Source organism: Meles meles, chromosome 3 (assembly GCF_922984935.1).
Source record: "Meles meles chromosome 3, mMelMel3.1 paternal haplotype, whole genome shotgun sequence".
NCBI lineage: Eukaryota > Metazoa > Chordata > Mammalia > Carnivora > Mustelidae > Meles > Meles meles.
The window spans coordinates 174,229,277-174,243,197 of NC_060068.1; the positions used below are offsets into that span (position 1 = coordinate 174,229,277).

The following is a 13,921-nucleotide window of genomic DNA, read 5'->3' on the forward strand; positions in this document are numbered from 1 at the left end:
CTTATAGCCTTTACATCTGTACGGTAGAGCCCCATCAGTCGTCACTTCTTCCCACAGTCACATTATTTTATTGACTCTCTATCTTACTACTAAACCCTCCTTTCTCCCCCTTGCCACTTCTTCCTTGGATCTCTACTTTTTGGCTTCTCAACGTTGCAATATTTGTTCTGCTTTGGGAGGCAGCTTTCTCCATATCCAGGCAAGGCGCTCCATACTTGTTCTAGTCAACGATGCACACTCTTATTTTTTTAGTGACTCACCACTATTTTAACCTGGAATGAGTAAAAATACCTAATGTTTGAAATACGTAGACCCAGCTTTGCGCAGTGGCAGTATCGTAGCCAATGAGGTTTATCCGAGGCGCGATTATTGCTAATTGAAATACGTAGACCCACCAAAGGCTCACCCCAGAAAGTCAAATACCTTCCAGATTAACTTCACCTGTTTTAAGGTGACCACATCTCAGGCTGGGAGAATTCCCATCAGCAGAGTCAGGATAGAGCTGATTTCCCTATAGAATGCTGCTCAGCGGACAGCCAGCTTCATTTGCATTTCCAGCTTTAACATTAGAGAAGTCTCTTAATCAAAGGACTTATTGCCTCAAATTGGGGATTTTCTTTCATCTCATTCCCATCTTCCTGATGTATATTAACCTTATTTTTTTAAGGGAATGTTTGTGAAGCAATTCTTTAATAGTAGCCAAAGTTCCTGAATTCTTAACCAATCTGTCTACTATCTCTGTAAGTCATCTTCAGAGCTACCTTCAAGTATACCGACATATTCACATTCACATTCACACAGGAAATGGGGGATTGTACACCCAAACTCTCCATTGGAAACCCCTGCTGTGGTCAACTTGTGCCAGAATATGTAGCATGATGAAGGCATCTTCTTCTGGGTGTACAAACTACACACACAGCAGACACAGCCTGTAGCTGAAGCCTATAAGCTACAGACCTTTCTGGTAGAAGCTGCTGCCTTTGAACACAAGCCTGTTTTACTAAGACTTGGAACTCCTAGTCTAGGTTACTTATCCCATGTTCCTTTTGCATCTGCTCAATGTTGGAGACCTAATGTAGGAGATAAAAAAGCGCTTCTTCTGGGGGACCTGGAAGTTCCTGGTGGAACTGCATGCTGTGTGGAGAGGGAAGGGGCTGTAAGGATCTCCACTCTAGCAGAATTCCGGAAGATGGAGACAGATAAAGATAGGACCCACCAGGCAGAAGCCTAATTTGTTTTTTGATTTAATTTTATCTTTTTCAGTGTTCCAAAATTCATTGTTTATGCACCACACCCAGTGCTCCATGCAATACGTGCCCTCCACAATACCCAATACCAGTCTGACCCCACCCTTCAGGTCCCCCCTCCAAAACCCTGAGTTTGTCTCTCAGAGACCACAGTCTCTCATGGTTAAAGCCTGAAATTTTAAGTTTTGTTTTGTTTTGTTTTTTTGACAGACAGAGATCACAAGTAGGCAGAGAGGCAGGCAGAGAGAGAGAGGAAGGGAAACAGGTTCCCTGTTGAGCAGAGAGCCCAATGCGGGGCTCAATCCCAGGACCCTGGGACCATGACCTGAGCCGAGGGCAGAGGCTTTAACCCACTGAGCCACCCAGGTGCCCTAAGTCTGAAAATTTAAAAGCCTAGTGTAACATACAGAGAAATCCAGTCTCAACCTCAACTCAAGAATGAGGAGTACGTGTACCTTGAACTCCCCCAATGGTCCGCAGTGCTCTAGAACTGCATGGAACATAGAGACTCAGCCAACAAGCCTGAGGTCCCTTTGCAGGACAAACACGCAACCATACGTAGTAACAAACCACTTCAGCCCAGGGATGGTGGTTATTTTTTTAACAAAACTTTTTTAATGTTCTCTTCCCCTTCTTGAACTACTCTGGAGACTACAAGTATTTCATTTATTCATGTGCTACTTGGTTGATGTCAAGAACCTAACAAAAGCAAAGAAAGGATAAAAGGAAACGAATCATTCATATATGGCATACACTTTCCTCTTGTAGTATGCTCTTTGCTATTCTTGGAAATTGTATACTAACTGTCAGGTCTCTTCACTATACACTGAATTTCTCCTTACTGGGAGAAATCAGACCAAATCTTTGGTGTATTTTTCTCCGGTACATCTGCTCTTTTGTGAAAAAAGACTTAAGAAAAAATAAGGAGATCTAACACTGCTTCCCTGCAAATCTTACTTTTTTTTTCCCCACATGAATTATTTAGCTACACTAAAGGATGGTGTCCTTAGAATGTAAACATACCAAGAGATAGATAATAACAAACATATCCAAGAAAATGTCAATGAGATTTACTTACCCAGCTTCTTTCTCAAAGCCCATAGAATGTGCACCATATCAGAAGTAGGAATCACACTCAAAAGACGTTGCATTGTTACAGGAAGCTTTGATCAAATATAGAGAAATACATTTCAAAGGAGAAGGGTGTATTAAAAAGTTTAATGGAAGACTTAAGTGGCAGAAGCACTGAAGCTCTGTTAAAATGAAATGGAAATATTTTCAATAAAATAGTTCATGAACTAGAAAACAAAACGGACTGGAGGTGGGATTCTTCTCCTAACTAAAAGTAAGTCTAATCTGATTTCAAAACCAAACTGAGAGGAAAGAGAGGAAATTCAGTCCATCCAGAAACAACTTGTAATATGAAACTTGTTTTTTTGCTTTTTTGTAAATTTGGCCAAAATTGCCTTTGTCACTAGTTAAAGAGAAGAAGAAAAAAAGCCTTAGTAGTAAGGGCATAGATATTTTATGAAGCAGTTTCTGAGAACCATTTTCTAAGACTTTGGCATTTTTGAAATGCAGCAATTAACATGTATAAAATTGTTAAGATAAATAATAAAAAACTGCAGAAACATATTGCATTGATATTGAATTTCAGTATACTAATTAATGAGGAATAAAACACTCATAATATTGTACAAAATACATGAAATTACATCCTTAATATTAAATACATATTACATCCTAAATATTAAATACTGAAGTATGAACTTACTTCAATAACAAATACAGCGCTCGACTAAATTCATTTTCATGATAGTGTTACTCCCTTACATAATAAGTAGAATAATAATAATTTTTGTAAAAAGGTTTGTCGCATCTTTAGGATGCATGAGTGGTTTATTGATGATTTCTGAAACTTTTCCCAATTCCGCTTTAACATGCCAAAACACATTCATCTGATGGCAATAAAGTCTTCAGCAGCAAAATTTTAATCCCAGGGAAATTTAACACCTTCAAAACTGCACTGTGGAGTTTTATGGTAGTGAAACTTAGGAACAACCTAACTGCCAAAAGTCATATTTTTAATAAAACTATTGTACTCTCATAAAATGAAAGATTTTGGACCTATTAAAATAGCAATTTGTGTATGTGTTTATCAAAATTAGAATAGGTCTGTGATACGTTGAGGGAAAGCAGAGGTTTGGGGAAGAAATTAATATGTACGTATTTACATTAAAAATAATAGGTTGTGGGACACCTGGAAGGCTCAGTCAGTTAAACATCTGACTCTTGGTTTCAGCTCAGGTCACGATGTCAAGGTTGTGAGTTCAAGTCTCCTGTCAGGCTCTGTGCTCAATGCAGAGTATGCTTGAGATTCTGTTTCTCCCTATCCCTTGGCAACCCACCCCCCACCAACACCCTGCATGCTCTCCCTCTCTTTCTCTGTCAAGTAAATATACCCTTTTTTAGAAAACACTCTTTGTTTAAAAAAAATAGTAATGGGTTGTATTCATTAGCAAACAAGTTTGATGAGAGGTGGAATCGTATGTGACTTACTCATTACTCTCTTCCTAGCATTCCCGCTAATGTGTCCTAACTTGTGTCTGTCCTGATGAAAACCATATTTCCATCTCATCATAGTCATTTCCTCATGGCCTCTTGGTTCTCCTGCTTCAGATCAAGGTATTTATATTTGTTTGCTGTGGCTGTCTTAACAAAACACCATGCTTTCTACCTTCTATCTATTTATCTATCTATCCCTCTATCTACGCATTTCCAAAAGCAGGATAACACATGGACATTTTGGTAAGCTTGAAGGATATAAACATACTGTATATTAGGTATATATATTATGTATGTATATTATGTATATATGCATTATATATTATGTATATATGCACAACGATAATATATATTTTACATTATATATACAATATACACTGTATATTATATAATTCTGTACTTTATATATTATATATACAATATACAAATGTAAATTGTATATATGTAGTATATACATACAAAATATATAATTGTATATTATACACAAAATATAATATAATATAATATAGACTATCAGTTTATATATTTACTTCTGTTTGGCATAGATTTTACAGAAATGAGAGTGATATAATAAGAGTTACATTTCACCTCGAAAATTCAATCCGTCTCAACCTGCACACTCACTGGTCCAAACTGCACGTGCACGGGATCCCGTGTGCTTCTCCAGTTCTCCTGGCATCATGCCTCTCTGAGCTCATTTGATCGTCATGACAACATCACTGTCACTCCGAGTCATTCAACAGTGTGAGAAAGTACTTCACTAAGGTTTTTTTTTTTTTTACTTCACTAAGTTTTCTTTTTAAAATGCTTCATTGTCCCATTGTCATAAAGCTAATTTCTGTGATGCCCAGAATACATTTCTCTCTTAATTATTGATTTTATGGTTGGTATTAAAGTAGCTTAAAGTAGATTTCAGATTTCAGATTGATTCCCAGACACCATTCGCTGCAAAGTAAGCTTGTTCAAATGCTTGTAAACAAATGGAATAAATAAGTGGAAATCTAAGCACACTTCATGAAGCAGTATACATGAAAATATCTCATGCAAGGAGTGTTTGAATGGCTTAGTTGGAAAATCATGCAACTCTAGATTTCAGGGTCCTGAGTTTGAGCCCCATGTTGGTTGTCAAGATTATTTAAATAAAGAAAAAAACTTCAGATAGAAAACATTATCTGGGGGCATCTGGGGGCATCTGGGGAACCTGCTTCTCCCTCTGTCTCTGCTTCTCTCTCTCTAATACATAAATCAGATCTTTAAAAAAGAACAGAAAAGAAAAGAAAAAAATTATCTCATGCGTGCCTCTCCTCCATTAGGATTTGATGTACTCCGTTTTCAAAGTAACTGTAGACTTTCAGATTGCATCATTGCACAGCGGAACTTAGGAATCTATGTTAGAAGGTAAATTAACCAGGGACTGCTTACTGAAGTTATCTAGAGAGCAACGCCGGAGAACTATGGTATTAATTAACAAACTCTTATTGTGGTAAAAATACTTAACATGAGTTCTATCTTCAAAACAAATTTTGAAGTCTACATTTCCATACGTTAACTATAGGCAAAATGTACAGCAGATCTCTAGATCTTACTTGTCTTGTATAACTGACTTCATGCCCAATGAGCGACAAGTCCCATTCTCCTTCCCCTACCCCTCACAACCACCATTCTACTCTCTGTTTCTCTGAGTTTGAGTCTTGTAGCTAACTCATATAAGTGGAATCATACAGTGTCTGTCCCTCTACACCTGGTTTATTTTTGTTAGCATAATACCTTCAAGGTTTATCCTTATAAATTGTTTATCCTCAAGTTTCTCCATAAAAGAGAGCAGGATTTCCTTCTTTTATAAAACTGAATAATATTTCTTTGTATATATTTATATATATTTTATATAATATATATTTTATATATATATAATATATATTTTATATAATATATAATTTAATATATTTGTATATATTTATATACATATATGTGTGTGTGTTTCTATTCAAAATTAGTAAATTCATAAAATCTACACAATATAAATAAATTTCTTCATAAAATAATTTAGTGTCATATTCGCAAGATCGCCCTCAGGGTATTATTTTAGCATGCATTTTACATAGTATTAGTTAAATATGTGCCTAGTACTTTAAAAATAACATTTAATTGAACCATTTCAGGAAAGTTTTAAAGTATGGATTATCATTAATATTTTTATTGCTACTTATCTAGAGATATTTAACAAATTAAAACATTTATTCAGAGTAACCATGCAATAGTGTGTCTAAATGTATCTCTAATATGGCTTTAGTGGTACTTCAATTATAGGTTAAAAAACATTCTCTAGTGCCTAGAATTAAGAAAAATCAACCCATAAACTATATCATATACATAAGCATTACATATATTAAATTATAAGTTGTATTACAGTCATTTTATGTAAAATTCTTATAATTATAGGTATTTGAGTATTATTCATATATAATTAATTATAAGTAATTATAATTTATAATTATGTATAATAAGTGTATATATAGAGAGAGGTAGAGATAGCTACTCAGCCATAGTATAATTCAAAGACTTCTGTATTCTACCCTGAAAATTGATGTACTTTTTTTTATTACATTACTTCATTGTGGAAATACATCCTAAGGCCCAATGCAGAATTCAGAGCTTTAGAACTATTTCTGTATCACTTCACGCCTGTCCGAATCATCTTTCATCTGTAAGCAGAGTGATAAGGAGGCCTGGAGAGAAAGAAGAGGCACAATATGGAGTCAGAGGTTGTGCCTGCAGGGTTAATGGAGACAGTGTCACCAATTACATAGGGAGAATTTGAAGATTTTTATTAAGTGCTTAAAACAGACCCAGAAGCATGTTATGCCCTGTATACAGCTTAGGGTGTTAGTTTACTTTGTTTCTACAGAAAACATCAGCCACACATATGCACGGATCGTGGATATTGCTAAGTCTCTTGTCTGTAAAAACGATACTATTTTAAAAGGTTGGTAGGATACGGAGTGGGGATTTAGCTGTGTTGAGACTGTCTGGTCTGCGGTTCATTCGTTCGTATTTCACTTCTAATAGGTTTTGAAGGATGAAGGTGAGACCTGTGATGTTTGGGTATCAGTTCCTTCCTCTGTTAGTACTTCGTCCCTTAGATAGCAAAGGGTTTAGATTTAATGCTACTCTTTTGGACCCCTCCATCCTTTTTCAGATCAGTACATTGCTCCATCATCTGTAAATGTCCCATGATTAATACCAATCATGCATCTATTGCTTTTTTAGATTATGATTAATTCTGTCGCACAAACTTCAGGGTAAATTCAGGCTGAGCAAATCAAATGTCTCCAGGTTTGAATTGGTCATTAATCTCATTAATCTTAATTATTAATTAATTAATATTATTTATTAATATTATTAATTAATAATAATTATCTATAACTTATATATTATATATGTATATATAATGATAATGACAGATATATAGTTATATATTATTTATATATAAATATTATTTTTATATGTATATATATTTATTTTATTTTTTTAATTAATTTATTTTCAGTGTAACAGTACTCATTGTTTTTACACCACATCCAGTGCTCCATGCAATACGTGTCCTCTCTATTACCCTCCACCTGGTTCCCCAACCTCCCACCCTCCACCCCTTCAAAACCCTCAGGTTGTTTTTCAGAGTCCATAGTCTCTCATGGTTCCTCTCCCTTCCAATATCCCGCAACTCCCTTCTCCTCTCCATCTCCCCATGTCCTCCATGTCATTTGTTATGCTCCACAAATTAGTGAAACAATATGATACTTGACTCTCTCTGCTTGACTTATTTCGCTCAGCATAATCTCTTCCAGTCCCGTCCATGTTGCTACAAAAGTTGGGTATTCATCCTTTCTGATGGAGGCCTAATACCCCATCTTGTATATGGACCACATCTTCCTTATCCATTCGTCCGTTGAAGGGCATCTTGGTTCTTTCCACAGTTTGGCGACCGTGGCCATTGCTGCTATAAACATTGGGGTACAGATGGCTCTTCTTTTCACTACATCTGTATCTTTGGGGTAAATACACAACAGTGCAATTGCAGGGTCATAAGGAAGCTCTTTTTTTTAATTTCTTTTATTTTTATTATTATTTTTTGCCATAAGATTGGTGCCTTCACTGGCTCCTTACTAACTGCTACATACTCCTTGGAAGGAAAGCTCTTGGAATTTGTACTTTACATTCTGAGTTAAAATATTCCTCTACCTTAGGGTATTAAAATCTCTAATGTAGGATATGGAGAATCAGATATTCATTGGTAAAGATATGCAAAATATTAAGTATAACTAAATCTAAAAATAATGTATACTAAGATAAATACCCACATCAGAAAAACTATAAAATTACCAGTATAACATAATATACCATGATAAGAGCTTGATCAAGTCAACACCTAGACCCAAGGTAGTAGTGGCTTCAGTGGCTCTGAGGTATAAAACTGGTGAGGATAACCATAAGCAATTATTTCATAATGGCTAAGCAGGATCATTGAAAGATAATGAGAGTCAGTCACTGGAGGGCATTAGGGTAAAAGGAAGGGTATTTTGTTATTAGTTTTGTTCATGTTTTTGGTTTTATTTCAAGATGGAAAAGAGTTGGCATTGTCGTGTACCTAAAAAAGTATTAGTATTAGTATTAATATTAGTATTAGTAAGAAATATTTCAAAATATTAGAAAAGAGAATATATTTCCATAAAACACTATGGATACTTACCCTGCAAATTTGAGAAGAGATATAACACCCAACTGTCAAAGCAACGTTGAGATTTGGGGAGCATAGGAAAAACTCCAGTGAATTGTGGGTGGCTACACAGCCATATTAAACTTCAAGGAAACATGAAAATTTGATCTTTCCATGTTCCTGGAAGGAAAAGACCACCTGAAAACGATAACCAGCTCTAATGTCTAAAACAGTGCATGAGATTCAGCTGTAGATACTTAAGTTTTTTTACTGATTGCATCTTAAATATGCATTTTCAAATCAATATCAAAAATCTCTAAGATTATTCTACTGTCTGAACTAGTAACAAGTCAAAAAAATGTCTTCCTTCTGAAAATTCCAAACCTGTTTAAATCCCCATGCTCTTCCTACTTCCACAATGCCTTTCATTGTTCTTCCAAAGACAACACATTCTTCTCAGCTAAACTTGTATCTTTTTCTGTGACTTATTTTGCAAGTCTGTATGGCAGAATTAATTATTGTTGGTCATGAAGGTAGTGGGGTTTTTGTTTCATTGTTATTTTAATAATGCATTTGTAATACTGTATGCTAAAAGTATACCATATATTTTTTTAATTGTGGAAGTAAATTATGAGCTCCTAGAGGGCAGGAAGCATGGGGCGCCTGGGTGGCTCAGTGGTTTAGAGGGCAGGAAGCATGACTTCTTAATCCTTAAAAATATGCCTCACGTCCTCAAGACTCTGCCCATCCTTACTATTGTCCAAGAAATGTCTATTAAGTAAAAAATGAAGTAATGTTTGAAAATATGAATAAAGTGTCTAAGTGGACCATATTCTGTGTAGGGCATTGAATAAGACAGTGTAACTAATACTGGGTTATATTGCTTCTTAAATAAAAGAAAGTAATTTAAGCACACTGAAATATACACAGATTACCATTTTAGAAACATTGATGTGATCCTTTAGGATCAGAAGATAAGGAGAGAATGTGAAAAGTAGGAAAGTCTTGCCAAAAAGATGACATGCAATCTTACACTTATCTCCAAAGTATGTTGAAAGACCTCCGAAAGTAAGGAACAGCCCTGATGTATGTATCGATTTCCTAGATGTGCCAAGCAATATTGGCTTCATAAATTGAATAGTTAATATTAACACCACTAAATTAAAGGGCAGCACATTTGTAATCATGATTTTAGAAGAAAATTAGTATGCGCAAGTACAGCAAATTTTTGATTGCTCTTTTAGTATTACATCAACTGCAAATATCGGAATACCCGACTAATAGTGGCTAAAGAAATAAAGAATTATCCTACTGCCAGGGATTCTTATAGAAGGTCAACAGACTAATCTGTCTATCCCTCTTTTCAATCATTCCAGCGTGTTGCCCTGAATCTCATTAGACTATCTCCTTATTTAATTGCACTTTTCATGCCCAAATTCAAAGACAGTGTGTGGTAAGCAAAGGGGCTTTTTTTTTTTTTCCACATGGATCTTTTCTCTCTCAGAAATGCACCAGAAGACTTTGCCTTATTGTCTTACAGGAGATTTAAATATATTCACAGGGGGCACCTGGGTGGCTCGGTCAATTAAGCACCCAACTCATGATTTCAACTCAGGTCATGATCTCAGGGTCATGAGATCAAGCCCTGCACTGGGCTCTGTGCTCAGTGTGAAGTCTTCTTGAGATTCTTTCTCACCCTCTCCCCTCCGCCCTCCACCTCCCACCCCTGCTCTCTCTCTCTCTCTCTCTCTCTCTCAAAATAAATAAGTAAAATAAAATTAAATATATAATAAAATATATAATATATAATATATATATATATATATTCATAGCCATGTGTAGTTTGCAAGCCAAGCTAAGAAAGCAACTATCTGGGAAACTTGCAAAAATATTTTGCTTTTGTTTTATTTTTTTCGAAAGGAAGGAATGAAATGGCTGCTGGGTAACCAGACAACATTGTCTGCCATGAAGTGTATATGTAGGCTGACTTATGAAAGAATGAGAAGGTTGAGATGGGTATTGAAGACTTGAATCTCTATTGAGAATCTTCTGTTTGAAGAGTCTGTGGATGGTCTCCTTTTGTTAGCTGATTTGGAATTCTGATCATTCAACATGTGGCTTATGAAGGTTACTCTGATGCATTGGCTGATACTGAAATCCCCTGCCTTTCTTCCTTGTTCTAAGCCATCTCCCTCTGACTCAGCTTTGCCCATTCTCTGGATGGGTAAAACTGAAGTGTGTCCTTCACATGGTGCCCTGAAAGGCTGAAGATGCTGGTTGCTTCCAAAGGGAAGGGAGAGCAGAGGGAAGGACACTCTTTCTAGCTGGAGAGCTTCCTCTTGGCTACGAGAAGCATTGGCTCAGAAGATGGTATGATAAAACAAAATGAAACTTCCTTCCCTTTTTGTGTGATTATTCTCAGGTATTTTGTCTCACTGTGTGGCTAAAATTTGTAAGTATACTCTAGTGCTATTTTTGTTTGTGGACAGCATTTTGATAATTGATCTTTATCGGGGACAGGGCTTGGGGTCTCGTTCTCTGTTGTCTTGGTGACATCACTCTCTCCATGGATGAAAATAATTTGGGAAGTCCGTATAAACCTGGTTATCTTTCATCAAACTACTAACATACTTATCATATTGTATGTTTGATCTACTTGTCGGTCAGAATGATCCAAGTTGCTTGCGCAAATAACATGAAGATTCTCAGTAGAAAGTGGAAATGGCAGCATGAACTGCCACATTTCTAAACTGATTACCTCAAGTCCACATTCCGGTTGACTGACAACAAAATAAGCATTATTGGAGGAAGAACAAAATGATTAACTGCAAAAAAAGAAGTTTACATCTTACCAAGAAAGGCACTTGTCTCCTGATAGCTGTAAATATATGGTGTTTTTTTTTTCTCTCTTTAAAGAGACTGTGCTTCCAAGAAGCTGAATGTGTTCTATTTATATCTCTCTCTGTCTTAGGAATGTGTGCCAAATTTTCTAATTTAGTAGTTGAAGGGTTCTACATAAAATGCAATGAATTTCCCTTATTTCCCCTGAATAGGGAATAATTAAGCAGAGTGCATGAATCTCTGAGTCTAGCCAAGAGATATTTTTAAATGTTCTAGAGGATTTTAACAATTGAATGAAGAAAATAACTAATTCTTGTTATTTTTCTACATTTTTATTCTATTTTAAGAAAAAAATACTGACATGAAGTTAAATATTTTATCGTGCACTGTTTCAGAGGCTGTTTCTCTAGATGTGCAGTTCAGACATAAGAATTTGAATTGATATTGAGATTTTATATATTCATAGAATCCTAGTGTCTAATCATGTGAGTGATAGTTCTTCTGATACTATATTTATTACCAGGTGAATATAAACAGGAAAGGAAATACTATTAGCATTTTAATGCTGAGTAAACTGAAGCTCAGAAATGTTAGTTGGTTTGTTCATGGTTATATAGCTTATTAGAGGTAGAGGCAGGACTTGAATCTTAAGACACATTGTATCAAATAATATGCTTTTTGATAGACAAGAGAAGAGCTGAGTTACAGTTACAAATAATGTATTGTGCAGTATTTGTATTATATTATGTATATATGGTTAAGTGTTCTTACTCCAATAAAACAAATCGGTTGCATTAAAATTTTAAAAAGGAAAGGAATCTCACAACAATACAGATGAGACAATGCTTCCATTTGACATCAGTCTAGCACCATGTACAAAAGAGCATACCCCTGTCCCTCAAATAAAGGCAAAAATACAGGGCACAGATAGTTTGCAAATATCCCTTCAATGGCATGATAACCTGTAAAGGAGTCTTCAGTGTTGCTGCATTCCTGGGTACAAGCATACGCTTGCAGCTACTCACAGGAGGAACAATTTGTGTGTGTGTGTATGTGTGTGTGTGTGTTGTGTGTTTTAATGGAGTCAGAAATTTGGCAAAAAGCATCCATATAGAGAAAATTCTATTCTCTAAATAAAAGAGTTGGGTCTACATGATGCATTGGCTCTGTGTTCATCTGTGCCAAGTTTAGCTGTACTCATTGCCTCCTTTCTCTTCATTTGTTCAGATTCTTAGCGCACCACAAGCTTTCATGGCAATCAATAGTTTTATGAAGAAAGAGGTGCTCTTATGAAAGAGAACCCATACCTACCTGCTTGATAAAATGCCAATAAAATTTTTGTATATTTATAAAAACTAGAATACAGCTTTTACTCACCACACAATGATGGCTAATTGTTGAGAGTTCATGATTTAATTAATGACTTATGGCAAAGAAGCAAAGTGGTAATACATTAAATACAAATATTTCTGAGAGAAACATCGGATGTTCTGCTGTGTCTGCATGTTGGAAAACTTGCACAATGAACACAACCTTATTTCTTTAGGTTTTCCTGTTCAAAATTATTAAACTTAAAAAATCCAGATTACAAATATATTTTAATAATTGTTTAACACAGTGCCATCTTTACACTTAGTAGTAATACCCATGATCCATGCATACATGTTACGGATGTTTTCTCTAGGAACAAAGTCAAATAAATGTAGCAGACACTTGTATAGAGCATATAATATGCTTCTGGATCTGTGTTAAACACTTAATAAGTATCCTTAATTTTCTCCTGTGAAATAGGCTGTATAATTTTGGCTAACCCTGGAGACACCATGTGCAGCTCCATACTTTGCCTACCGTCTTTCTCACCACAGGCCAGATTATCACTGTCTAAGAGGAAGGACAAGTAGAGCTGGTGAAGAGATAGATTTAGTCCAAAAAACATGCATTCTGCACTGGTCCTTAGGATGTATTTCCACAATAAAATAGTATAATAAAAAAGGAGTAAGTTAACTTTCAATACAGAAGTCTTTGTATTATACTGTGGCTGAATAGTTACCTATACCTATCTATATATACACATATACATACATTATGCATAATTGTACGTAATACTTATGATTAACCATATATGAATAATACTTATAATAATCATTATTATAGGCCCTATACTTATAATGCTTATTATGTGCTTAAAATTTGATATTTAATATATAATGTATAATTTATAGGTTGATTTTCTCTAATTCTAGAGACTGAAAAGAAAAAGTGTTTATTTTAAGCTATAATTGAAGTACCGTAGAAGTCACATTAGAGACATATTTAGAAACATTATTGCACTGTTATTCTCAATAAATTCTTTGTCAATTACCTATAAATAAATACCAATAAAACATTAACGATAAGACCTACTTTACAGATTTCTTGGTATAGTTCAATTAAATGTTAAAGTACTGGGCAAATATTTAATATTGTGTGAAATGCCTGCAAAAGCATACTTTGAAGACAGTCTTGTAAACATAACACTTGACATTAATTTTTTTTTTTAAGATTTTATTTATTT

At 35.1% G+C, this 13,921-nt stretch overlaps 1 non-coding gene across 1 annotated transcript; it reads left to right on the top strand.

Annotated features, from left to right (window-relative positions):
• The first annotated feature begins 315 nt into the window (after positions 1–315).
• On the top strand, positions 316–452 carry LOC123939436. Its single transcript, XR_006817847.1, has one exon. It is a non-coding gene; the product is annotated as a U4 spliceosomal RNA (small nuclear RNA).
• Positions 453–13,921: the final 13,469 nt, after the last annotated feature.